The sequence below is a fragment of the Apostichopus japonicus genome, chromosome 14 (assembly GCF_037975245.1).
Source record: "Apostichopus japonicus isolate 1M-3 chromosome 14, ASM3797524v1, whole genome shotgun sequence".
In the NCBI taxonomy this organism is placed as follows: Eukaryota; Metazoa; Echinodermata; class Holothuroidea; order Aspidochirotida; family Stichopodidae; genus Apostichopus; species Apostichopus japonicus.
In genome coordinates this window covers 27,553,051-27,571,238 of record NC_092574.1, presented here as the reverse complement: position 1 = coordinate 27,571,238, position 18,188 = coordinate 27,553,051, and the positions used below count along the sequence as shown (strand labels likewise).

Sequence of the window (18,188 nt, the reverse complement as noted above, 5' to 3'; positions counted from 1 at the left end):
CTCACGTGAGTTTGTACTAATGCTGTTCGATATACTATCCAGTTAACATCATACAGTATACACGGGATAAGCTGAGGGGGACGACGTAATTATTTTTTTTTCACTTCGCTTCTTGCATCTAACAAAACCTCCTGTTACCCATGTTTAACGATAAAGACAGATTTATTGTCAAAGCAATACTTTTACACCACTTTGGCCGTTTCACTGTAGGTGAAAACTGGAAAGTGAAAACGATAACATTAGGCTTTGTTCATTGTGAGTTCTACGTACAGTGGGCTAGTCTGGCTAGAGAATGGTTGAGACTCATAACTGTTCAGTTTGAAAATGTGCACGAGATTTAACAAATGCGATAAAATGATGAAATCAAGGCTCCAAATACTCCTAAAAATCCCTAAACACGTTTGGCGACAGTCCTCAGTAGTTCCACTGCATTACAGTTTTATTGTGATTAGGCAAACATTCTTAGGCATATTTTTGCGAAAAACCTGAAGCAAACTTTTTTTTTTCCCTGACCGCATGTACCATACGCAGTGTTCGACTTATGGCCAAAAAATTGCATAGCAACAAATTTCGACAATTGCTATACAATATTTTTGTTGCATAGCAGTTCCCCAATATTGAATAGCAGTTTTGAAATTACCACAAAACGGACCAAATGTTGGCGATCAATGTATTAACTAGAAAATGTTTGTTTATTATTATTATTTATACTAGTGTTGCTACGATAATCGTTTTCAATATCGGTATCGGCCGATATTTGCAATATCGGCAGCGTATCGGTATCGGTAAAATTTTGCCTAATTGCCGATAACAGCAAACCGATATTGAAGTTTTCTTTTTAACAGCAGAGCTACCTGTACTTATTTATACTTGCAATGATTTGTTAATCTGCCCAAGACGATCCATTTCTTTAGCGTCAGTTAAACTCAGATTCATTTTCGATTAATATCCATGGAAACCTGACTCTCCGTAACATCTAAAAACACGTCTACGGCGCGCGAATATAACCAATGACCTTCGTGAACCTTGGCCTACACACAGCCGATTTCCCGCCGGTGTTCGCATGCCTAGCACGCGTAACGTGAGAGCATAAAGGCGTGGTGTCCATGGGCCCGTGTTAGCGCTATGGTGGGGTCATGGTGTAGAACCCCTCGTGGGGATCCTGGGGGTGAAAGCCCCCGAAAATTGGTATCATTTTTTGCGATGTCTGGCGATGAAAAAAATTCGCAATTGAGGATGCAAAATACTGACAACTTTTTTTACTTAAATTGTCACGAAACTGATGAAAATTTAAAATGACAAGTTAAAGTAGCTATATTATGTTATAACATGAAAAGAGATTTAATCTGTCTTTCAATCTTTAAAAAGTGCAACTTACAAAACTTCCGATATTATGAAACAAACAACGTTCAGCAAAGCCCCGTTTCTAGACTGCCTAACAATGAATAGCGTGCACTATGCGTACTTTTTTTTACAACTGCAGTGTTTAACCCTATACCCAACTACTGTACCACGGTACATGTGCTGCAAATTTGCCCAGGTACCTTCCCAACAACTGTGAGCTCATCCCCTGTGTAACACCTGTTTGTTAACATTTTTTGGCACGTTGCCAGGGAACCTTTTAGTTACGTGAGATCCATAACCGCCGAGGTGGTTAGGCTATTTGCTTTACACTAAACTATGGTAGGATATTATTTTTTCAGGTTTTTTTTCGCTATACGGTCAAGTGCATAAGTTGTACATTGAGTATAAACTCAATAAATTGTAACTTCTACATTGTGATCGACAGTTCGTAAGTTAAGGTTTGAGTGTTTGCTCCCAAATCTGACTAGGAATTTGTATCGCACAAATCGGCACAATGTGCGATGCTGATTTGGAAACGTCTCGCAAGCTTGTCGTTTTGGATCGCATTTTGCGATGCGATACCGGAAAAATCGAACACTGACCATACGTGCTAAAATAACCCCTTTGCAGTAACTAAATTCCTTAACTGCACCGACTAAAGCAAGTCTGATTTCCAAAGTCAATGGGACTTTAGTGTGTGATGTCTCCCACATGTAGTTAAGTCAATGGAGAAGCGCCATGGACTTACTGTATATGATCGTTTGAAACAAAGTTCGATCGGAAGGTTTCCCTCGCAGATGTTAATCATTGAAAACTCGAAGCAAATGTTAGGGTTTGTTTTACTTTTCATAATAAAAGTTCTGCAAGTAAACTGCTTATCCACTAAACAGCCTGTGTAAGAGAAGAGCTTTCGATCCTGCTAGGATTGAAAGATCAGGACAACTTACTTTTACACATTATTTTTTGTATAATATTATATATTTCCCTTTCCATTATTTGTTTGGATCAGATTATATATTTTGATTTCAGATTACAAAATAACAAATATTTTATTTCCGTGCGATATATATACTTTACACTTTATTTACGTTGGAGTTGCAACACTGATAATGGTTATAATACCAGTTGTAAAAGCTGTCCATTACTTTTCGTTCATTTCGTTTCCAATTGCTATTTCCCCCCCCCCTTCTGTAGTCTGTATACAGCACTGTCATTTACTGTGTTGTGGCGGGATTGCAATATTGTGACAGCAGCGCCCCATGTATGTATTACAATGTTCTTGTTTGCTCCAATAATCTTTACTGTGAAACTTTAAGTCGTTCATTTACATCTTTGATTGCATTGACCAAGAAGTTGGTAATCATGCATAACACTAAATCATACATTAGGCCAGTTTCACAAATATGAAATAATCGGTAATCGGCATGTGCCGATTGTCACAGGAACCAATCTGTAATTGGTAAGGACTGAATCTGTCGAACACTAGTATCCACAACCAGTGGTGTAACCATGCAGTGAGGGGTGGGGGCAGGGATCCCCAGTCAAATGTCTTGCCCCCACCGCTTAAGATGAAATCCTGGCTAAGCGCTTGACGTTCTCTACAATAGTACAATCTATTAAGTTATTATTTTTAGTTGGACTATCCATTCAACAATCTAGCAGATGGAACTCAGGAATAAACTGTTCCATTCGGGTAAAGAAGCATTCATAACAGTACTGTTACCATGGTTTCAAGTGTTTGGGAATGTGGCATATTGCAAAGTACCTAAAACGACAAAAGTGCTTGCACAAGAAACTTGCCCCTACACTCAAACTCATTCCCCCCCCCCAGACACCTAGATGCAAAGTCTGGTTACGCCATTGTCTATAACATGTTTGTGGCCCTTTTGAAATTCCTATAACATTGTCTATAAGATATCATTGATGTCAATACATGTCATCAAATTAATACATGTACAATACCTTTACCTCAGTCACAAATCAGGTACAGTACATTTAGATCATCACTTTTAAGATTTTACAACCTCAGGAGTTGCTTCCTAGCTCGGTATTATGAGCCACCTTAATCTGAATAATTTAGGAGCTGTTTCCCAACTTCTGTTTTCTTTCAAACTTGTGAAAGCATGACCACATGACATTCCTAGGCCTTGCCTAAAATCATCATGGTCAAACAAGGACCCCCTGTCACCCCCACATGTTTAAGCCGAAGGCCTAAACATCCCACAAAGCCTGTTGATATAGCACTTACGATATATAGCATACTGGTCATTTTAACACACAACATATTAATTCAGAGCTAAACAACTTTCGAGTAATTTACCCAAGTTAGAGGAAACAGTGGTAAAGTATTTTCCATTACCATTGCATCTTTAACCCTGAGGCAAAAGGTCATTGTAGACTGTACGTAGTACAGACCAAATAGGAAACAATAAGTTCACCTGACCCTATAAGCTAAAATATGTGTATCAGCTAAAATATGTGTATCATATCAGCTAAAATATGTGTATCCTATCATTTGAAGTAGATGCTACAGTTTGGTCTGTGGGGAGGTATGAACCATTAAAGTTATTGCCAGATAGACATGTATGTATGTTACAGATGCATTTTGCAACAAGTGTTTACATCAATATGGCGCCGTAATGTACCTCAATTAAGAACGAAAGAAAACTTCAACAAGTATTTTGTCTCACCATGGAGCTATAAACAGACTTATATAGTTCCATGGTCTCACTGAGAATTGAACACTCCCTCAATTTAGGGAATAATTTGGAAAGTCACAACCTCCAGGAAAAAGTTCTTCTCAAAACCTCTTGGAATTTTCGGCATGCTAAATCTACGGGCAATACTGATGTTTTTTAACGCTTTGCCTCCCACAATTTGTTTGGTCTTTCGATTCAGTTATGACTTATACATTTAACTCTCTCTGCAGCAATTATGAACCACTGGAGACAAATTTTATTTTCTCGAGCTAAAATCTTAAATTAGAACAGGACAAAATGAATGTCATACAAGACTATCACTACTACTTTAATCCATCTCCCAAACATAAATCATGGGTACACATATATCTTATAGGCTCATAGCAAATGGGCCATTAGGCATTATGTTGTTCAACAACTTACATGCCACACTGCTGTCTCATATGTACCCAATGGATCATACTGTACCATGTCCACAATAGCACTCACTGATGTGGTAACACATGGTAGTGGAAGACAACCATGCCACACTGCTGTCTCATATGTACCCAATGGAACATACTGTACCATGTCCACGATAGCACTCACTGATGTGGTAACACATGGTAGTGGAAGACAACCATGCCACACTGATGTCTCATATGTACCCAATGGATCATACTGTACTAGTCCATGATAGCAAGTCACTAGTGTGGTTACACATGGTAGTGGAAGACAACCATGCCTCACTGCTGTCTCATATGTACCCAATGAAACAAACTGTACCATGTCCATGATAGCAAGTCACTAGTGTGGTTACACATGGTAGTGGAAGACAACCATGCCTCACTGCTGTCTCATATGTACCCAATGGAACATACTGTACCATGTCCATGATAGCAAGTCACTAGTGTGGTTACACATGGTAGTGGAAGACAACCATGCCACACTGCTGCCTCATATGTACCCAATGGAACATACTGTACCATATCCATGATAGCAAGTCACTAGTGTGGTTACACATGGTAGTGGAAGACAACCATGCCTCACTGCTGTCTCATATGTACCCTGGAATGGAACATACTGTACCATGTCCATGATAGCAAGTCACTAGTGTGGTTACACATGGTAGTGGAAGACAACCATGCCACACTGCTGCCTCATATGTACCCAATGGAACATACTGTACTAAGTCCATTATAACATGTGACTGTTGTGGTTAATACTTATGATATGGAAGACCAGTTACATTGCTAGTTCTAATGTCTTACCAGTGTAGCATGTGCTCATAATAATACTGCTGCACCATGTCCATGATGAACCATCCATTTGATTCCTATAGATAAGAGTGGATAGGGGAATCCAGGTACAATTTAGCCAAGTTGATTATCCTGAATGAGTCATACCAATACACCTAGCAGGGAGGCAGAAATATCAGGTAAAGATGCCCATATGCCACACAACTAGAATGACCATGGAAATGTCTGAGATCAAAAGTGTCTGTCCATATCAATCAAAAGTTATGAATATTATAATTATAAACTTAAACTGAATTACCTGTTGGTTGCTAGGTGCTACCAAAATCTGTCACATTTGATATTTGTTAGTCTATTATTGCTTCCTATAGCCATTCAAACAAGGACACATACAGTAGCTAACTATTAGTGTCCATGGATAATAGGTGTCACAAACAGAATCCGTCAAAATTGTTTAATTTACCGATTATGAAATATCCATGGTGGGGAAACTATCAGGATGAAAAACATTCTGTTACAACCTTCTGATTGTCTTTGAGATCAAGCATTACCTTAGAAAGATTACCTTAGAGATCCAAAATGACCAGGGATTAGTAACAGATTGATCAGCTAATCACCATGGGAACAGAACTTACTTAACAGCTTCTAGTGTCAGACATACAGTAGAAGTTCATGCTGTTTGTGATGAGAGTACTGAAGATGTGGCCTTTTGGTACAGCTTTCTTCAGAACTTTATGATATGGCTGCAGTACAATCCAGCATACCGATATATACTAACAGTAGCATTAATACCCAAAAAAGTTTTATGTGCATGACATGTACAGAAGTACTATAGAAGGATCCAGAACTCTCCGTCAGCTTGTAGTTGTTGTCAATGGAACACAGTAGCCAATCAGATACTGTGATTAAATGGTATGAAGCTGACAGCTGAGCATAGATTGTCCCTTTTCATTGGCTAAAAAATCAAAGCAAGTTCAGTTGAAAAAGTTGCAGCATAAGAAAAGGGTTTCCTGTTCTGCCCAACATAGGACAGTAGCCCCCCCCCCCCCATAATAATATTGAGAAACTCACCACTCATAATGACAACAATGTTTTTTTCATTTATGATCATCAAGATAAAATGTTTTGAAGCATTAACAATTTACCTACAAAGTCTGTTTTTGATGTAGCCTACACTATATACGGAATGTCATACTTGTTTCATTTTTTTGCTCTACCATATTTTTGTTACTTGGGGGACATGTCCTGCCTAGTAATTGGGGGAGCAACTATCTTTTGTGACACAATATACACAGCATCTTTAACCTATCATGGGGAGTACGTAGTACTGTACAATGCCTATACGGTGAGGTACCAAAGCTGTAACAAACAATTTAATATGTTGTTGCAAGCCTGCCACACCATTTTAAATCCCATATTGCAGATTGAAAACATCGAAAACAAAAGATTTGAATAAAATAATATATTTTCCTGATATAAACAACGTTTATTTTTATTTATCTTGTTGTGTATTTTTACCATGCATGGTTGTATGTAATGGAGTAGCATACAATGACAGGCACACATGTCATGGTGTTGTTTACAAATGAAAATTGCGCTGAATGCAATCCTCTAGAATTTCCCGCCCTTAAGCCGCTTACGTGCACTGATCTCGTTCCTAATACTAAAGTTACTTCAGCAAGGTATTGCATGTATCTACAATAGCCCCTATAGCTTCATTTCATTCCTACTACTCAATGTTGTTCGTATACTATGCATTCTTAACATATATGACTGAATTCTAATATAAATATGAACGATACAAAAAAAAATTGTTTTAATCTTTTGTTAAGTTCATATTTATTTTCATATATATATGCAATAATATTGATCATAGGCCGCCTTCACAATTATAGGCTACTGTATAACCTATATGTTGCACATGTTATACAAACTACAGCTCTTTAAATTGATTTCTTATGTTAGCTGAGGACTACAGTTAAGGATGCAGTTCAAAATGTTTTTACCTCCTCAACCTTAATGACTTTATACTGTAGGTTATTAGACCCGCTGAAATGAGATTAGATTGTATTGAATGGGGATAATGGGGATTGAGTGCCCAACAAAATAATTTCAACTTAACTCTGACCAAAGCATGTTTATTTTATGGAATCAATATCGGTTGGCAACTATCGGTAATGATGCCCCCCCCCACCCCCCTCCCCCCCCCCAAAAAAAAATACAGCTCAAGAAGGAAAGAAGCAATTTGAAATTTTGGAATAATTTTTAGTATACTTTAGTGTTAATCTTGCTTGTACAGATTCAAATAGCCTCTTATATTATGGTTTGTTATTCATTTGTTACGAACGATATACTGTATATACTACTTAAAACAATAAGCTGTTTCATTCTTTTACACCACCAAAAGTTGCACCCATGAAGTACAAATTAATCGTGTGTTACAAAACTGTTGCATTAGAAAACAGTAAATGGATTGCTAATTATAGATAAGTGCCAAATTGTGGTAACCTCATCTATCGCACACTGTACTTCAAGTTAAGGAAAACCAGTCAACCAAGTAACATAATATCAACATAAATGCTCATCAATGAAAGATGTTGCAAACTGAATTAATGATTGGACTGTGTTAAATAACTATAATGAGGTTAACATGTATACACGTATTCAAGCATCAATTATATCAATTGATTGACTTAGCATTCACCAGTACTATCTTTTTGTTTTGCCCACAAATATGCTGCAAAGACAAATACTGGTCACTCAAGTGGAAACATACTGTCCAGGCTTTTGTAGCACCCTCAAAGAAAATGATGCCAGTACTTGTACATGTCATGTAACTATTGCTGCATTAATATGAAATTATGTCCAGCCCATTGTTGTAACAAAGAATATCTTTCCAGTCATACTAGTCCTAGAAACTGAATCTGTCCCAAACTGTTCCTGTTTGTTCATTGATCAGTTACCAGCTGCTTTAACTTCTATCCAAACTTTCCACAAGATGAAATATTAAACATTATATTAGAACATGAAGAGTTTCACACACCTGTCCCAAATTGTACCAATCTTAACATGCAACATTAACATGCATTCAATTTGATGTGTTCTTTTGGGATCATACTGTACATGAGCATAAGTTAAGAAATTACTCCGGTGTGCAATAAATTATTAATGTATATTACAAATACAGACAAAAATAATGCACAGGGGGGATAAAATTGGGCATATTGCAAAGAAAAACAAAAATTTGTGGCAATTATCTGTCTCATGTTACATTCAATCTATGATAACTTGGTAAGGAAAATGCATTGAGTCGCAGTAAATTGCTTGTTTACGTTTGAACAGGAGTAATTAACTTCTAGAGTATTTTCAGGGAGAAACTGATGAACTAAGAATATTATTATCCAGAAAAATGCACATTGCCAGCTTGTTGGAAGAAGTGAAATGTTGAATTTCCCTAACCAAATTGGTAGACTACTTGCTAATGTCTATTGCAGGCTGTGTGTTCAATTCTTGTCAACCTACGTATCTCAAATATCTAACTCAAAGAAGGGATCTCTCCTCGATAGTTAGTGGTATGATCTGGGGAATCCGTAAGATATTGCTGCAGGTCTGAATATATCTCTACATTACATCCTCACATCTTCTCACAAAAACTATGTAGGTTTTCAGGTCAAGTCTTACAGACACTTATCTCAATAAACCTTGGATGCTTTTATGCAGATGGTTATTTCCTGCTGTAACACATTCCAGCTAAATGATGCTTCACTGTTTATCTTGTTGGTTTATCCCTCAGGACAACACTCCAAGAATATTCCAATAATGAGGATAAAGGATTGAGTAGTTTCCACAGGATGAGGGAGATATCCTAACATAAACAATTCACTCATTTACACACAGTGATTATGTAATCTGCAAAGGTGAATAACACACAAAGTTGTTTACAATCAAGTTTCCTGCTAGGGCAAGGCAACCACTTAAGATATAGACCTGTGGTAGCCACACTGACTAACAGCTAGAGATAAACAACTTGCAGTAAACAATTGATGTGCATAACAAAGACCAGCTTACAATTTGCATTCCCACTGGTGAAGGCCACATCATACCAGAACTTGTGTACTCAGTGAATCACTATTTCTAGTCTTTATCTGGATTCTTTTATTTCAGTGTTCAACGATTTCAATAACGTTGACCTACCACCATCTGGCTATTAAAGATTTTAAAAGATTGGATTTTTCATTTCCAGTTTGATTCAAATTTTAAGTAAGCAAGAAACCCACAGCAATTTGCAAATTTCGTGCCTTCCATCTCCAACTTGACTTAAGTTTGTTTGCTTGTTGGGGAAATTTGGTTAGCTCTTAGAATAATATTGCAAAATACAAACAAAATATCCAGGCCAAGAGGCCAACACTTCTGAATTTTCTTGCCTGAAAAATGAAATGTTGGTTGCAATATTTGCTTAGTTTAGTAAGTTTGGCAGAGAGATCCTTTCACTGGCCATGATTAACCCCAGGATTGTACTTTACACTTGTTCTATTAATTGCTAAATCTGAAGAGCATGTTTCAAAATTACATCCCAGTCTTTGAATTTATTAACACAGATTTGACAGACATGGTAAACACAAGTTGGAATGAAGTGAATGTAGAAAATACATGCAGGCTGCCAATATTAAAGGAAGTACTGCATCTTAGCTCAGGAGCTTAAAGGAAGACTTTGATACAGTTTGGTACTGTATGTTGTAGCCCAATTACACTGCTGACAGTCCAGGTTGCATATCTATACCACTTTTACTTTTTGTGAGGAAGGTCCACTTAAACATTTGAGTCACATAGACTAAAGTGGTTTAATAAGATAAACCACTTAATTCCTCCAATGCAACACAAAACTCAAGACAAAACACTTTAAGACTTATATTAGTACCTGTATACCATAGATTAAAATTCGCAATCAATTACAAAGTGGTTTTAAAGGGCAAATGGTGTTGAATTCTACAAACTTTGTTGAATGTATCACAAGGGTGCTCTAAATATTGTAATATTGTATGATTCTTAAGATAAATATGATATTGTTGTGGTGAAGAGCTCTCCCATATATCTAAGAAAAATGTTATCTCCTGTGAGAGATATCCTGATTTAAAACTTGTATCTGAGGGCTGTCATTTGAAATTCTGTGATGTCATAGTGACACTACAATCTGTAACCTTTGACTGTCTTTTTGAGGGGGTGAGGGGGGCGAGGGGGGGTTCAAGGTAGGTTGTTATGGTTGTAGGATGTTGACACTGAAACCAATACTATAATTAGGTAATGTTAAGATCTTTGAATGTTTTGGATTCAAAAGCCAATTTTTCATTACCAAAACTAAAATGTTGTATGTAATAAAGAAAAACATAAAGAATTGATACATGTGGCCCAGTGATGTCGTATATAGGCTTGAACAAGTCTTCAGCCCTGTGGGTGATAACATATTCCACCTGTGATTTCTCTCAAATGGAATTAGATTTTCCTGTTGCTGTTGGGGCAGGGAGGTGGTGGGGAGGGAACAAAATCTCACTGTAAAAGTGCTCTTAACCAAGACTTTACATTAAATTATTGATAAAGTGTTCCTTTGATATTAAATAGTACTGTTAGTTTGCAAACAGTCTGCCTGATGACTAAAAATCAGAATAAACTACATTTTGCTGCCCAAAGGCAATTAAAATTCACAAGATGCCAAACAAAAACAAAACATATTTGACAAAGTTGTTGACTCATGGAGGCAGAGAATTTCATATCTCACAAAGTAAAAAGACTGATTGGCTAATAACAAGTTCCACACTAATTACCGAAATGAATTCCTATGATTTCAGCCAAACTGAATTAAGAGTACATATATATTGTGCTGTACCTTGGCAGTGCAATAAACAACCCTGATATCACTCCTTACATGCTGATTTAGTATTTAGAATGCAGAAATACTGCAATATATAAAACTGGCATCTAGAATTCTTGGATTTAATCTCAAACGAAGCACTTACTAATATCGTCATTTTTATGCAGCGACTGTGCTCATTGACACAGTTTTCTTGTATCCAAATCCCAAAAAGCATGAAACATTTAGAATGTTACAGGCTTTGACTTGATATTCTTCTATCACAGTCAAGATCTGGCTCCTTGTTCAAGTTACCATCCAATCTTCTTATAATGATTTCCTGTGTCAGCACAAGTCGTTACTTAATACTGAGGGCAAAACATTTAATTTCCCTTTAGTAATCAAGTCTGTATAAGACAAGAACCCTAGGCTTTTGTTTCTCAGCTAATTTCCACAGGGGTTTCGTGTCTCTACGACTCACTCTATGATTTACAACTTCAGATCTGTAATTACTTTGAAGCATCTGCATGGAACAATCATGGGAATACCATACAAAGTTGAAACAATTGCCTCTTGGGTGGAATGCTTAGCAAGTTCAAGATTACTTAGGAGCCAGCCAACCCATGTTCTATTCTTGAATACTTTAGTAAGGGAGTCACTGCTTAATTGAACAATTGCCCTTTTAACCCCAAAAGACAATTGTAGCATGTGGCCACTTTAGATAACCTTGAAAACTGAAACTACTATAGACACCTAGCCAATTTGCCCCATATTCAGTACATTTGTTGTCTGTGAAAATCTCATTCAAAATCTGTTGAAATTTTTGGAAATGCTCTTTTCATTTCCAAGAGACACATTTGAAGTTTTAATAAATGTGAGAAACTCATTATGATGTACAAACTATGACCTGAAGTGTCACGCCCATCATAATGTCTTATTTTTGGCATTTATAGTTTACTCCTAATTACATGCCCAAAACTAGTATCATTTGAATCATGGGATGTTCCTGTTTTTTCAAAGAAGACAATAAAATATTTCAAAAAATTGCCTTAGGCCACCAAACTGTGTGTACTTGAAACAAAGATTGTAAAACAAAGGAATAACATAACAGGGCAGTCACTCCCTTTGCATCATCAATATGTATAATTATTTCTTGTTTGTTCATAAATAAAATTAGAATTAAGAAAAGACTTGTAAAATGGTCAATCTCTGATGGATTTTGATAGGAGTTGAAGTTACTTTCATGAATGCCTATAATCTAATAAGACAATGTTGTTCATAGAAATCTAAAGACTTTGAAGCAATCTGTTTGGTTTTTGTTTCATGCAGCTAAATTTACTCAATGTTTAAGTTATTTCTGATGTTCAAACATCTCATATTTTCTCAATCACCTTCTTGGAATCTTCTAATCAGTATACAGTATTACCTGGTTGTGAGTCCTATGTTTGATGCTGGCCACTAAAATCACGGCAGGTGATTGGAGTGAGTCTGACATCCAATCTTTACCCCACAATAAGAACCTGCTCTCAAGAACATGCATGGGCAAGGATCTGCCTAGATACAGTATTAGCTACTGAAGGTCTACTCTACAAATTCACACTCAATCTTTACCCCACAATAAGAACCTGCTATCAAGAACATGCATGGGCAATTCTTAAATTCATGAGATCTATTTTAATTAAATGATAGTTTATGTGAAAATCACAAGCCCACACATTTCAAACTAAGCATAAAATGTTGATGAGTAAAGAGGGGTTGTATGTATTTTTTAGTGCAATAGTCACCTGATCACACTGAATAGTTCTACACAAAACAGTACAATAATACAACAAAGAGATATTTTGCTGTATGTACTACATAAATGATTAGATCAAGCTTCTGTTTGTCAGCCTCGGTATCAGTATTCTTGCGTCTGGCCCTTGATCTTGGGCTTTCTGTGCCCTAGGGTTTATTTCTTCCCCTTGATCTTGGGCTTTCTGTGCCCTAGGGTTTATTTCTTCCCATCTACAGGGCATGCGCCATACCCCATTAAAAATGTACTTAAATGGATTTTATGGGGAGGTCCTATGTTGGTATTTGTATTCAAAATTACTAAATAGTTACATGATGTTGAATTAATTTGTAGGTTCAGGTGGAGATTTTCACTTGATCATGATAGTACATTAGGCTTTCTCTATTGAAACACATTGGTATTCTTACTTGGACAAATACGATACATCGATATTCTTACTTTGACAACTACATAATAATGAACTAGTTAATGTCTTGCAAACAGTAACTTTATTGTTCTTTCAGGATGTGAGACCTGTGAAATGTTGTATTTGAGCATTCCAATAAAGGTAAGACTTAATATCTTTCATAGGAACTACTATCTAAGAATTTTTATAATGCATAATAATTAAGAAAGGCAGGCGCGTAGGCGTAGCCAGGAATTAGCCAAGGGAGGGGCGAAACTGTACATTCGGCATTGCAAACTATCTAACCGTAGCACCACCATGAGTTGGCGCGAAGCGTACAAGAAAATTTTGGCTGAAAATGCCTCCCAGATTGCTGGAAATGGCACTTTCCAGGCCTTGAAAGTTGCATCTTAGCATTTTCTCTTTTGAAAATACTAGCGATATCATAAAAACATTAAAAAAAAATTAAAAATTATGCTCAAGGGGGGGTGGCTGCCCCCTTCGCCCCCCCTGGTGCCTGATTAGAAAGGTATGATACATGTGTTTAATTTACCCAATTAAACTTTTGTGACTATCGTGTTTTAGATTTAAGTTTTCCCTAATAATTCTGCTAATGCTATATGAACCGACAGCTACTGCAAACCATCCTTTGTCAATGTTGTATTGAATGAACAAGGAAGCGATTCTTCAAGTCTCAAATTACTTTACCCCAAAGTTTATGGGGACATTGATCCATTCATATATTTCATCAAGTGTTCAGAGTTGGAATCTCAGGCTTTAGTACACAACCATAGTTCAAAACATTAGTAAATCAACCGAGGTATTAACATATAAGCCTCTTTCTTAGCACAACATATACAGTAGTTCCAATTAGTAGATATATACTCGTGCATAATGCATATCACGTAAAATTTGTCAATTGTAATGTAGAAGAATCCTATGTCTTAAACCAACCTCACCTCCTCCGCCCCACCATCCCCCCTGGGAGAATTTACTTTCTGTAACAGTTAGTACCAAAAGTAACTTCTTATTTTGTTGTGCTTGGTAATCAACTACTACAGTACTATCTTTCAATTAACTTGGCAATGTCAATCAACTATTGTAGTCTAGCATAGGCTATGCTTAGGCCTATTTGGGGTCCGGAGGGAAGGGAGCGAGATATCTGCCCCTTCAATGCAACGCAACCTTTAACCCACACCTGACCCTAATCCTATCAACCTAGCTGACCCCTGTCTACTCCCATTTCCCCTACCACTAACCTGTCAAGTTCCTTTAAGGCTTTATAGACAATCTAAGATATTTTTTTATTTAGGCCCTAGGACTATATATGGTAAACTAAGTTAGGCTAGCAATGTACGTGTAGTAGCATATCACTGCTACTGTTTGGAACGAGTTATTACAAATCATCAGCTAAAGGACTTGATCTACACTGACAAAACAAACTGACATGCAGTTGTAGTCATCTTTCACAGTAAATTATGGAACTTAGTTTATCGCCATTGCATATAGGCCTGCCTACCTGCTTCTAAATGGTTGTCAATGTCGTTTTTGGAAGGCTTCAATACGTACCAAAATCAGAACCAGTTGAAACTAGAAGTTGGTAAAGGAGGCCAATAGGTGACGCTGACGGTGAGGATCACTGACGTTTTCTCGAGTATATTTCCATCAACGAGGTGATTATCCCAATGACGCTGCAGAGTTTATTAATAAATCAAAGTGTGGGTAATCGCGCATTGGGATCCTTGATCGAGACACTTCTGAAATAAAGACACAAGATACTGGTGAAAATCAACACTTTATCCCAACGTTCATGACCGCAGCATTCCAGCTCCTGACACAAAACACCTGTTCTTTGATATCACTGCTGTATCTACAACACAGGGATGAAGTTCATATGACTTGATGATATCAAGCATATGCGGCAAATGGCCGGTACTATCCTTTAAGACAAATGATACTGTCCTGAACATAAACTTAATTTTGACGGAAATGCTCACGTATTGTAGGTCTAAATGGTCAAGACGAAAATGTAATTCGCTACGAAAGAGTACGTTACATAAACATTATTCCCCTAGAAATAATTGTCGAGTCCACGAGATAAACTTTCTGTAGAATGATTTTAACAGCCGTTTTCCCTGGAGAATGATTGTGAACCACCAGTGGCCTGACCTACTGTAACACAGGACTGTGATCTCAGACAATGTTAACGATATACTTACACACATAACCTAATGGAAAAAAAAGTGAACAACTGAAACGATTCTTTGGGTTATTGTTTACGATTATCAAATTTTCTTTCAATTATTTATACTTTTTTAACATATTTACCTTTTTCAAGGGAACTCAGTATCTTAATTGATATGCTCAACGATCAGAATCTTTCAACATTTACAAATGTGAAAATTTAGCTTTGCGTTGCAATGTTTATAGGAATGTTACTGATAACTTCGTGAACACTCATGTTCACCAGGTAGGCTTGAATGCACAGCTTGAGCACGACAAAACTTTCACTTGATTCGGTTGGTTCGAACGATCTTCCTTTCTGCGACACTCCTAATTCCTTAGTTCAAAAGTACGTTTCTATCGTTTTCTTATACGTCATTCCCCTGGAAAACTGCAACCTCCAACAATTTGGCGTTACTTGTCGAGACAGGATCGTCCATGTAATTTACTTTAGTGGCTAAGTGAACTAGTTAGTTGACGATGAAAAAAACGTGGCAGTACTTCCGAGAAGAGTGGAAATTGACATGCATTTCTTACAACTGGGAATTGTTGAGGAAAGCTCAGTTTTAGCCCCCAAGTTCTTACTTTAAAATTCCTTTAAAGAAAGTTCAGTTTCATTCCAGTTGTTCAAATACTCTATAGTTTCCTTTCTGTCTCAAACACTTCGCGAGATCAAGCAGTGATACGCAAAAAAATCAACCAGAATCGATGGCGCTATTTTACATTTGCAACACATAAGCACGTTGATGTTGACTATCACAGGGCTGGCTATCACAGAACTACATCACAATTCTGTACTAGATATATCCAACTCTCTGCATGATTGCATATTTTTAAATGCCAGGGAATTAAGAATATTAATGTATTACAAGATATCTCTAATAGAAATGAAAAATCTCTGATTCGAGCAGAAGGAAATTCTAGTTCTACCTAGATATATCTTGCTAGGAATGTGCATACATTGTGCATTCGACTTTGAAATTGAATTTGATTTTACCCGTTTTTTTCTCTCGAAAGAGTACGTGTCATTTTCACGACGGAGACATATTATGGTGACCAGAGTGGTAAGTACTATACTCCTGACTTAAGACCCTACTTTTAATGTCTGGAAAGTGTCATTTCCGGCATCTGAGAGGCACATGGCAAACATTTTTCTTGCTTGTATTATTTTAGTGCTCCACTCAGATAGTGTCGTGGTTGTCCCTGGAAAATGCCGTGAAAAAGCAATCTCTGACTTGAATTACAAATATCGTTAATTTGAATTGAAGATTTGTTTCATATAGCAATTGTTAGCGAATTGCATAGAAATTGAACTAGGAAGAATGATGACATAGTGTGTCGTCGTGTGTTTAAGCAATGAAGCCTTGAAAAAATTGAGGGCGCTTTGCGTTGTACGGTAAAAAGCCAGATCATTTGTAAGTCATAAGTATTATTTTAGTGCTCCACTCAGATAGTGTCATGGTTGTCCCTGGAAAATGCCGTGAAAAGGCACCCCCTCCCCCTTCTCACACACACACTTACTTTTGTATAATACTTCCATATTAGTCTGTGCATGCAGTTCTCTATTTAATGTTAATGTTGTAATGTGGGTAGTAGTTTTTGCAGGATAACAGATCCCACCTTATGAAGTGAGAGAGCAAAAAGTTTGATGCATGTCTACATTCAGTGATAGTCATCAATGGATGAAATGTTAGCACGAGTAGTAGCTTGGGTGTGTTGTTTTGCCTACAAAGCTTTGTCCGAATATGGTTAGTGAATATCATTAGGCCTTATAATCATAGTTGAGTAAATTTAAGCAAATACCGTAGCCAATAAATGTTCTGTGCAGAACATATGTTCTGTATACCTGGCTATGCTGAGCAGGCAGTTGACGTACCTAAAAACTCAGATATCGCGCTATAGGCTACACTGCTTATGCCCTTTTTGCCACAATTTACAGTGTTGGGAATACGTTGCAAATGGTGAATGCATTTGAATATGAGTACAATAGACTAAAAAATATTCTAGGCTTAAATTATGACCTAGGCTTACCTAAGTTAATTACACCAGGGCAATGCTCTGTCTACGCAGTGGCGTAGCTAGGATTTTTTGAGTGGGGGGGGCCATGGGGGGGCTGTTCTTTCTTGTGGGGGGGGGGCCGGGGGTTACTATCTAAGCGGAGCGCCACCTTGGTTGGCGCGGAGCGTACAGAGAAAATTTGAGATTTCAGCACCCCCCAGATCGCAGGAGATGGCAACTGTGAGGCAAAATAGCAACCAAAAAGATGTGCAACTTTGGTGACAGAAATGCAAAAAAAGTTTTTTCTCTTTCATGCTGACTGGCCTTGCCAACTCAGCCAGACTTTTAACTTGAGGGAAGGTGGCATCATTTGTCGTTTCAAGGTGTCAAGGCCTTTCTCCCAACTCAACCCCTGTGGGCTACCGGTAGGTTTGCAGGATATGCCCACATGTGGACTTAAATAGCATTAGAGGAAGGGGATGGAAGACTAACACGCATCGATGTTTCGGTAATGGTCCACATTGGTGGCTCGGTGCTAGTTAGGCCATTTATTGGGTTTCTTGAGGCAGCTGTCATCAGAATCTGGGTTTTTGTGCCAATCGATGACCGATTACATGTATTGGTATGTAAATTTCTTCTTCATATATCTAGCAACACTCTAAAAACA

General features: G+C 37.4%; 1 protein-coding gene across 5 annotated transcripts in view; it reads right to left on the bottom strand.

The window, feature by feature from the left end:
- Positions 1–16,184, bottom strand: part of LOC139980108 (teneurin-3-like) — a 150,392-nt gene extending 134,208 nt beyond the window's left edge. For 2 of the 5 annotated variants that reach the window (XM_071991487.1, XM_071991493.1), the window contains exon 1: positions 14,870–15,536. The gene's annotated coding sequence lies outside the window, so the exon portion shown is untranslated. Of the gene's footprint in view, positions 1–14,819; positions 15,537–15,628 lie in introns of those variants that run through there. The other 3 variants (XM_071991488.1, XM_071991489.1, XM_071991494.1) reach the window with 3 other exon arrangements.
- Positions 16,185–18,188: the final 2,004 nt, after the last annotated feature.